Source organism: Choloepus didactylus, chromosome 22 (genome assembly GCF_015220235.1).
Source record: "Choloepus didactylus isolate mChoDid1 chromosome 22, mChoDid1.pri, whole genome shotgun sequence".
Classification (NCBI taxonomy): Eukaryota; Metazoa; Chordata; class Mammalia; order Pilosa; family Megalonychidae; genus Choloepus; species Choloepus didactylus.
This window is the reverse complement of record NC_051328.1, coordinates 29,804,948-29,815,314: the sequence shown is the minus strand read 5'-3', so window position 1 is coordinate 29,815,314 and position 10,367 is coordinate 29,804,948.

The following is a 10,367-nucleotide window of genomic DNA, read 5'->3' as shown; positions in this document are numbered from 1 at the left end:
TGTTTTTGTGTTTTTAAACAAACAAATTTTAAGGTTGCAACTTAAAATTTCCTTTGCATCAAGATGTATCCAAAACAGTGATGCAGTGCATCACAAAACAAAAGTTTGTATTTAATGAGGAGGTGCTTTACACTGTACTTTTTGGTGTTTTTTGGAAAAGTTACATTTAGATCTATTCTGAAGCTGTTCACTTTTGAAAAATAAAATGTTACAGGTTTCACATGATTTATTCTTAAAAAAAAAAAAATCATAGGAGAGGGAGGGGGACAGATGGTAGAGATTAGTACCACTATTAATGCAGGTGTGGCTCTGAAACACAGAGGAGAATGTGGTCTTCCCACTTTGTATGGGAAGAGAAGTGGTCTGAGGTAAGAATATACATTCATTCCTGGGCAGAGTCCAATGGCCTGTTCTGGGTAGAAGCCTATGGACACATATGGGAGTGGTCACCAAGTGGGAAGATTTTATCACTTGATAAGGCCTACCACAGAGACTTCACCATGGAAGAGGCACTGAACAACCAAGTAAGCAAAATGACTCAGTTGACATTAGCCAGCCTTCAGCCACCCCAGGCTTGATATGATGGGCACATGAAAGGATTGGCCGTGGTAGCAGAGATGGAGGCTACATGTGGGCCCACAAGTATGGACTTTACCAGTGCCGATCTAGCTACTGCTGCCTCTGAACATCCAACAAGGCAGCAACAGAGACCAACCCTCAGCTTCAGATATGGCACTATTCCTGGAGATCAAGTGGCCACTTGATGGCAAATCAGCTCTATTGGGCCCCTTCCATTTGGAAAGGCCAGCACTTCATCCTCACAGAGATAGATACCCACTCTGGACATGAATTTACCTTTCTTTCTCTCAGAGCCTCAGCCAGCAGAATGCTTGATCCAAGGTACAGATTGCCACACAGCATAGCATGTGACCCAGGGGACCTGCTTTACCTTGAAAGGGTGCAGAAAAAGACTCATGACCATGGGATCTATCAATTGGTCAAATTGTATACCGCACCACCATCCAGAATCAGCCAGCTCTTAGAATGCTGGTTAATGACCTAAAGGCACAGCTGAATCACTAGCTCAGAAGCCACACTGAACAGATGGGGTGTCATTCTTTAGGATGCAATGTTAAATTAGAGCCCTCTATATGGTTCTGTGTCCCCAGTAGGAAGAATATATGGGTCTAGAAACCAATGTCAGGAAACAGGAGTGGTTCCACTTACCATCACTCCCAGTGACCCACAAGGTAATTTTGAGCTTCCTGTCCCAGCAACTCTGGGCTCTTCAGGGTTGGAGGTTCAGATTCCTACAGAGTTGTACACTTTACCAGGGGACGCAGCAAGGGTCCCAAGTTAAGGCTGCTGCCAGGGCACTTTGGACTCCTTGTGCCCAGGGACCAGCCTGCAAGAAAAGGAAACATCATAGCTGGGAGTGGTAATTAACCCCAATCAACAAGAGGAGGTAGGGCTGTTTTTACATAATGAGAACAGAGAGAATGCCCAGGTGACCCATTTGTGTGCCTCCTGCCTGGTGCTGCTTTGCCCCACTGTAACTGTGAACAGACAAGGGCAACAACACCCCACTGAGAAGGGTGTGATGACCAAGAGTTAAGACATCCCCCCAGGAATAAAGGTTTGGGCTCCATCACCAGGTAAGCCACCAAGACTTGCTGAGGTGCTGAGGATGAAGGAAACTCAGAATGGATAGTAGAGTCCTGAGGTCAGCTGAATGTTGACACTGTCATTCATCCCACTAACCTCTCTCTTCTGAGTCTACTCTGAAAGAGAGGCCCAGGGAAACTGTGGGTGGCTGCTCACCAAACTTGTATAGAAAAATAAATATCTGGAACACAGGGTTGGAATATAGTGGCCATGAACATATGCTCCAAATCTCCAACTGCAGGGAGTATAGTCGACCAGTGTTCCCAGCTGCTGTGCTCTGAAATCCATCTCTGCATTCACTCTGCGACTTCTTCCCAAGAGCTGTTCTCTCCAGTGACTGCCTGTGGTGGAGATGCTAAGGTAGATCCAGTCCTTGGATTCCTTGGACAGGTGCCAGCTCGGGGACTCCCTTACAGACTTGAGGAAATTTCCTAGTATTGAGATTCAGTCCAAGATGCTTCTCCCCACACTTTCTTCCTTCCCATAGGAAGGACCTGCATCACAGTCTGATGGCTGTCTCAGCCCTCCGGTCACTCTCCCCACTCTCGCTTCAGGCGTTAATCCTAATACGTGTCTTGAATGTCTGATCCTGTGTTGGAGACTGCTTCTCAGAGAACCCAGACTAATCTACCAGGGTAACACAGCATGCAAATGGTGGAGTAGGTAATGGAACTCAGGCATTCTCAGCTGGTTCTCCTAACCACAATGCTCTCTTCAGAGCAGGCAGCACCTAGGAGATGTTCAGAAAATAACTGCTGAATGAATGAATGTGCAAATGATCTATTGATAAGGGATTAATTTTACCAGGGGAAATTTCAGACAGGTTGAGACTTTTGAGAAGGGCATTAGAGGATAAGAAGACATTTCAGAGTGTCAATGTTAAAACTTCATGAGTCAATGTTACTTCTATTTGATTTTAAATCCTTGGATATGGCAAAGGATAGGGAATTACAAGAGGAAAGGGACATGCAGTCACACACTAGAGCAATAGTTGCCAAAGACCAGCAGGGACCAATGCCGGACCCCAGCAACATGTTGGGAAAAGCATATTCCTGGGCACCCTAATCAGAAATTTTTGAAAATTGCTCCAGATGACTCAGGCTGCACAGTCACATTTGGGAAAGTATTCCTGCACTTGATTGCTGCAGAGCCCTCAGGTGGGAAGGATGGTAGGAAGTGAGGAAAAATACTCTGCCCAGTCACCTCTTTTCACTTCGCTTGCCCAAACAGTGGGTGAGGGGGCAACTAAAGGGCTTCAGGGAAAGATGAACCTTTCAGCCACTGCCACAACGGGAAGTGACAGCTTGATCAATTCAGTGTGTCTTCATCAATTCCCTTCTGTGCGCCCAACATCATGCTGAGCCCTGGGAGGGAATGAATAATTGAAAGTCCTCCTTTTGCTAGTCCTTGCTGGGGGATTATATCATGCCCCTGCTGAAAACCCTCTAACAGGCCTCTCATTGCATTTAGGGTTAAGTAAACTTAACCTAATGGAATTGTTTTCTATTTATCTCATCTGGTCTTCGTTACTTTATTTCCCCCTTTTTTGCCTTTTGGATTAATCGAGTGCTTTTTATTCCAGTTTTTTCTCTTAGCATTACATTCTTACATTCATGTATTATTCTTTTTATGTTATTATTATGTACTATTCTTTTAGTGTTTAGTGTGGACCTTAGATCCTAGATATTACAGTATGGTTTCTTGATTACACACTATGGGAGTCATTTATTTCACTCTGACATATGATATAATTATTGTTATTTAAATTATTGATTAAAAGTTATTGTTAATTATTGTTGTTGAAGTTATGTTGTTTAAAATAATATTAAATTGTCCACATATTTATCCTTTGTAGTGCTCTTTATTCCTTCCTGTGATCCCATGCTTTTATCCGAAATCAGTTTCCTTCAGCCTGAAATAGTGCAAGTTTGCTAGCAGTGCACTATTTCAGCTTTTGTTTGGCTGGAAAAGTCTTTATTCCATCTTTCCTTTATAATGGCTTAATTGTATTAAAATTTTCTTTTTGATGTAAAATTCACATGCCATAAAATTCACCACTTTAACCTTTTTGAAGTGTACAATTCAATGGTTTTCAGTGTATTTACAATGTTGTGCACCCATCACCTCTATCTAATTCCAGAATATTTCTATCAGCTCAAAAAAGAAATCTCATACTGCCCAATTCTCCCTTCCCACCCCCTGGCAACCACTTTCTGTCTCTATGGATTTGCCTATTTGGACATTTCATATAAATGAAATCCTACATGTGGCCTTTTCTCATTTAACATGTTTTCAAGGTTCATCCACGTTGTGGTATGTATCACTGCTTCATTCCTTTTTATGGCTGAGTAATATTTCATCATTATGAATATATCACATTTTATTTATTCATGAATCAGTTGGTGGACATTTGGGTTGTTTCTACCTTTTGGCTGTTAAGAATAATGCTGCTATGGACATTTGGTGACAAGTTTTTGTGTGAACATTTGTTTTCAGTTCTCTTAGGTATATACCTGGGAGTTGAATTGTTGGGTCATGTGGTAACTCTGTGGTTAACTTTTAGAGGAACTGTCAAGTTGTTTTCCACAACAGCTGCACCATTTTACATCCTCCCCTACAGTGTGTGAGTATTCCAATTTCTCCACATCCTCAAACACATATTTTCCATTTTCATTTAAAAAAAAAAAAATCATAGCCCTCCTACTGAGTGTGAAGTGGTATCTTGAGATTTTGATTTGCATTTCCCTAATGACTAATTACATTAAACATGCTTTCATGTGCTTATGGACCCTTTGCATATCTTCTTTGGAGAAATGTCTATTCAAATTCTTTGCCCAGGTTTTTATTTATTTATTTATTTGTTTATTTATATTACAGAAGTTGTAAGCTTACAGAAAAATCATGTGAAAAATATGGAGTTCCTATATACCCTACCCCTTTATTAACATCTTGCATTAGTGTGGTACATTTGTTATAATTGATGAAAGAATATTACTATGATTATACTCTTAACTATAGCCCATGGTTTACATTAGGCTTCACTGTGTTGTACAGTTCTATGGTATTTTTAAAAATTTATTCTAGTAGCATATATACAACCTAAAATTACCCTTTATCCACATTCAAATATATAATTCAGTGGTGTTAATTATGTTCACAACGTTGTGCTATCATCACTACCATCCAATACCAAAACTTTCCCAACATTCCAAACAGAAACTATGTATGATTTAAGCATTAACTCCCCCTTCCCTACTCTCACCCTGGCCCCTGGTAACCTGTATTCTAATTTCTGACTCTATGAATTTGCTTATTCTAATTATTTTATATCAGTAAGATCATATAATATTTGTCCTTAACTGGCTTATTTCATGCAACATGATATCTTCAAGGTACATCGTTGTCATATGTATCAGAATTTTATTCCCTTTTACAGCTGAATAATATTCCATTGTATGGATATATACCACATTTTGAAGGACAAAAAAGGTATAAGATTTACAAAGAGCAAACAGCAAATTGGCAGGAGAAAGTCCTGCATTATCAGTAATTACTTCAAATGAAAAGGGATTGGATTCTCCAGTCAAAATGCAGAGATTGGCACAATGGATTAAAAAGTATGACCCAATTATATGCTATTTACAAAAGTCACACCTTAAATCAAAGACACAAGTTCTGTAGGTTGAAAGTGAGAAGATGGAAAGAAATATACTATGCAAAGAGTGAACAAAAGAGAGCTGGGCCAGCTATACTAACATCAGATAAAAAATGGACTTCCAGTCGAAAATTGTTTCAAGGGATATTCTGGTTTGCTAAAGCTGCTGGAAATGCAAAATACCAGAAATGGATTGGCTTTTACAATGCGGATTTATTAGTTCACAAGTTTAGTTCTAAGGCCATGAAAATGTTCTAATTAAGGCATCAAGAGGTATATACCTTCTCTGAGGAAAAGGCCGATGGTGTCGGGAACACCTCTGTCAGCTGGGAAGGCACGTGGCAGGCATCTCCTGGTCCTTTGCTCCCAGATTCCAGTGGCTTTCTCCATAGACATCTGTGGGTTCTCACTTATCTTCTCCAGGGGAAACTCTGGGCTGCTTCATCTCTTAGATCTCTAAGCGTCTGGGTCTGGGTTGGCTCTGAGCCTTTTCTCTCTAAGCATCTCTGAGCTCTCTTCAAAATGTCTCTGCCTTTTATCCTCTCATAGAAGACACCAGTAAACTAATTAAGACCCACCTTGAATGGGTGGGTTCACATCTCCAAGGGAACAATCTAATCACAAGATCCCACCCATAATAACCCAAGACTGGATTAAAAGAAGATGGCTTTTTGTGGGGTACATAATAGATTCAAACTAGCACAACAGACAAAGAAGGTCATAAAGGGGTCAATTCAACAAGAAGACGTAACCATTATAAATACATATGCATCTATTGGTATAGTCCCAAAATGTTTGAAGAAAATATTGACAGGTTTGAAGGAAAAAATAGGCAGTTCTACATTAATAGTAGGAGATTTCCATATACCACTTTCAGTAATGGATGGGACTTCTAGACAGAGAGCAATAAGGAAATAGAAGACTTGAACATTATCATAAACCAACTACACCCAACAGATATAGTTAGAACACGTCACCAAATAGCAGCAGAATACACATTCTTCTCTAGTGTACATGGATCAATCTCCAGGACAGATCATACGTTTGGACAACAATAATGAAATCATATAATGTAACTTTGCCCAAGTTTTAATTGTGTTATTTGTCTTTTCATTATTGAACGGTACAAGTTCTTCATATATTCTGGATACTTGACCCTTATCAAACATATGATAATTCTAAAATTTAACTTTCTGAGGAGAGGATAGATGTGACCCAATTTACTTTTTGTAAAAGAGATATTATTTATTATCACTTTTCAATAAAATTATTTTTAATCAAGTTTCCACCCCTATTTTTTTAATGGAAATAAAATACATTTATTTTGTTGTTCATAAAAATAGTTTTAACAGATTCTATTGTAACACTTTCTAGTTGTTTATCATTGTGAACCCAATTTCTCATTTACTTTTTTTAATTAAATTCAGTTTTATTGAAATATATTCACATCCCTCCCTCTAAATTTTATTAAAATTTATTTACAAACACTCTATACCCACCAAGCATGCTTTGTATTTTTTGATTTAACGCTGAACCACGTGGATATAAAAATGTGGAGGCCCTGGATGACATTATCTTCCTTCAAGGTTACATTTCTTCTTGTAGACGTAGCAGTACTGAATACCTTGATGTCACTGAGGCATGTTTTAGGCTTTATTAGGGTTTTGCCCATTCTTCTAGGGCAAGGTCCTGACTCCTAAAGTGCTTTCCTTTTTTTTTTTTTTTTTTTTTTTTCTGTAGTATAGCATTTACTGCTAGGATGTAACCCTTCTAGGGTCTCAACTGAAAGCCCAGGGTGTTTACCAAGGCTTCTATACCTCAGCAGGGTTTAAACTCTACCCTCAATCGCACCAGCACTTGCATGGCTGCTGCACTCTCTGTTTTTATTTTTCTCACAGCTATTGTTTTCTTCTGAGTTTTTTGGAGTTTCACCCTGTGGATGCACAGCTTAGGAATCAGTCAATGACTTGAGGAAATGTGTTCACAGATTTTTGGCTCTTTCTCTGTGTTTTCCTTCTTTCCAGTATTTTGACTCTTCAGTCCTAATCACTTTGGGATCCCTGAACTCCTACCTGCATATCTTTACTCCAAAGAAAATTGCTGCCTTCTTGTGGGCTCTATTTTTCTCAACCACAATTTGGACAGCAAGTACACTTGGAGAAAATTCTGGGCAGGAGCACCCCTATGTACTTGCTTTTTCTCAAGGATTGTACCTGATGGCATTGTTTGCTTTCTAATCACTTCAAAGGATGTTTTATTGCAGTTGTTTCCAGTGGAAATACAAACTCTTAATCATGGTCAGAATCAGAAGCTTCCCCCAAAAGGTATAAGACTTACAAAGAGTCAACAGCAAATTGGCAAAAGAAAGTCCTGCATTAACAGTATACTTCAAATGAAAGGGGATTAGATTCTCCAGTCAAAATGCAGAGATTGGCACAAAAGATTAATATTTATAGGCCCTATATGATCTGACTTCTGGCTAATTCTCTGATGTCTTCTACTCCTCTCTTCCCTCATTTCAATTCAGCCACAGAGGACTTTGCTCTGAATGCTGAACATGCCAAACTTATTTCCACATTGAACTTGTTAACTCTGCCTGGAACACTTTTTTTTTCCATTTTTTTTTAGTGTGAACTTTAACTTATATACCTAACAGTGATAACTTTCAATGTACAATTTCACAAGCAGTTAGAGAGCAAATCTCAAAAAATGTCATGGGTCACAGTTCAACAACTTCAACCATTTCCATTATTGTAAAATAAAACATACATACAGAAAAGTGTCATCTCCCAATGTACAGCTCAACAAGCAGTCATATGGGTAATTTCAAAAATTATTATGGGTTACAGTTCCCCAATATCAACTCTTTCCTTATTATGCAATACAAGGTATGTAAGGAAAGGTGAAGACATTCAAGGCACAATTCAATGAGTAGTTATAGAGCAAATCCCAAGGGATGCTATAGGCTACAGTTGCTTGAAACACTTTAGATCCAGTTCTTTACGTGGTTGTCATCTTTATGCCAATTGGCATTTAGCTCAATTATCATTCAGAGAGCCTTTTCCTATCTACCTTAAGAGTCCCTCCCTACCTGCATCACACCACTTATCTTTTATTTTCTTCATAGCACTTACACTATCTGAAATGATCTTGCTCTTTGTTTACATATAAGCCAGCTCTTGAACAATCCTGGCACACACACAACAAACGCTGAGCAGATATCTATAGAATAAATCAATTAGGGAAGTGAAGATCAGGAAACAAAGGTTATAATAAAGGGTAAAATGAATTCCTAGTTTGTGAGAACTGAAAAGTTAGTGAGGCGAAGAGACCCAAGATAGGTCAGCCAACTTCCCACTAGCTTAAGAGCTTATGCCTTGTGTAATGTCTAGTTTGCCTGATACAGCCTGAGCTGGCCAGGTTCCCAGATTTCTCTTGGTTTGTTGCTTCTTGATCACTGTGATTTCAAGATAGGCATAGATACTCCTCCCTATCTCCTGAGGCAATCTGTGGCTGGATCTAGGGTTTCCTCAGAGCAAGCAGAGATAGACAACTGCTGGCTTCTCTGAACAGATTGTCAATTTCTAGAACTAAACTGGCTTAAAATAATTACCCACTTGTTTTCTCACACACCCAGAGCCAGCACTGAAAATTAATGGCTCCTAATGACTTTTTTTTTCAGGAACTTCTATTGATGTCCCTAGTCTGCCTTACTGAAACCAATCTACATGTTTAGTGATGAACATATACATTTATCTGGTCTACCCTCTTAGTCAACATTCAAGGCTGGTAGCAGCCTCAGGTATATTTAATGGCTGTAAGTAGTGGTGAGTGCTGCTATAGATGTCAACATGTGCTCATTCCCAGAGACAGATGTCAGAACAGTGCACAGGTTGTGCCCCCAGCATATTCTCAAGTCTCAGGGGCTCCTTTTGGGGTCTCTGAACCCCCACCAGACTTCTGTTTCTAGTTATGTCTGGTCTTGACATCTCATTTGTGGGTCAGGACAGCAGAAGCTGTATCTTTTTTTTTTTTTTTTAATTCTGCTTTATTGAAATATATACACATACCATACAATCATCCATGGCATACAATCAACTGTTCACAGTATGATCATATAGTTATGCATTCATCACCACAAGCCACTTCTGAACATTTTCCTTACATCAGAAACAATCAGAATAAAAAAATAAAAGTAAAAAAAGAACACCCAAACGTACAATCGTCTTCAGGAGTCCAGTCCACTGGGTTGGAGTTTGGTAGTTTCAGGTATTTACTTCTAGCTATTCCAATACATTAAAACCTAAGAGGTGTTATCTATATAGTGCATAAGAATGTCCACCAGAGTGACCCCTAGACTCCATTCAAAATCTCTCAGCCACTGAAAGTATTGCATCTCATTTTGCATCCCCCTTTTGGTCAAGAAGATAGTCTCAATCCCACAATGCTGGGTCCAGATTCATCCCTGGGACTCACATCCTGCGTTGCCAGGGAGATTTACACCCCTGGGAGTTAGGTCCCTTGTAGTGGGGAGGGCAGTGAGTTCACCTGCTGAGGTGGTTCAGTTAGAGAGAGAGAGGACCACATCTGAGCAACGAAGAGGTACTCAGGTGGAGGCTCTTAGGCACAATTATATGCAAGTTTAGCCTCTCCTTTGCAGTAACGAGAGAAGCTGTACCTTTTAACAGGGGTGTACATGCCCCAAGGTGCTCTCAGTACTGCCTGGTCCTATGTGGGCACATAATACATTTGCAGAGTGGGATAAAAGTGCACCAAGGTGATGGGAAGAGCCAGGGATCGTAGCCTCATGCTACGTGCTGGTTGGGAGAGTTAACCGTGCCTTTCCTCCTGAATGAGAACCCACTCCAGGCCTGATGCATGGCTCAAACGACACAGTGGATGTGAAGACACTTGGAGAAGATGTCATCTCTCCTAAAGAGAGGGGACACTAGTGTGAGGTGAAACAACCAATCTCTGCCTAAGGTGCTGCTGAAAAGAAGCTGCCTGCAGGACAGCAAGAACAGTTATACCTGAGCTCTTGTTACGG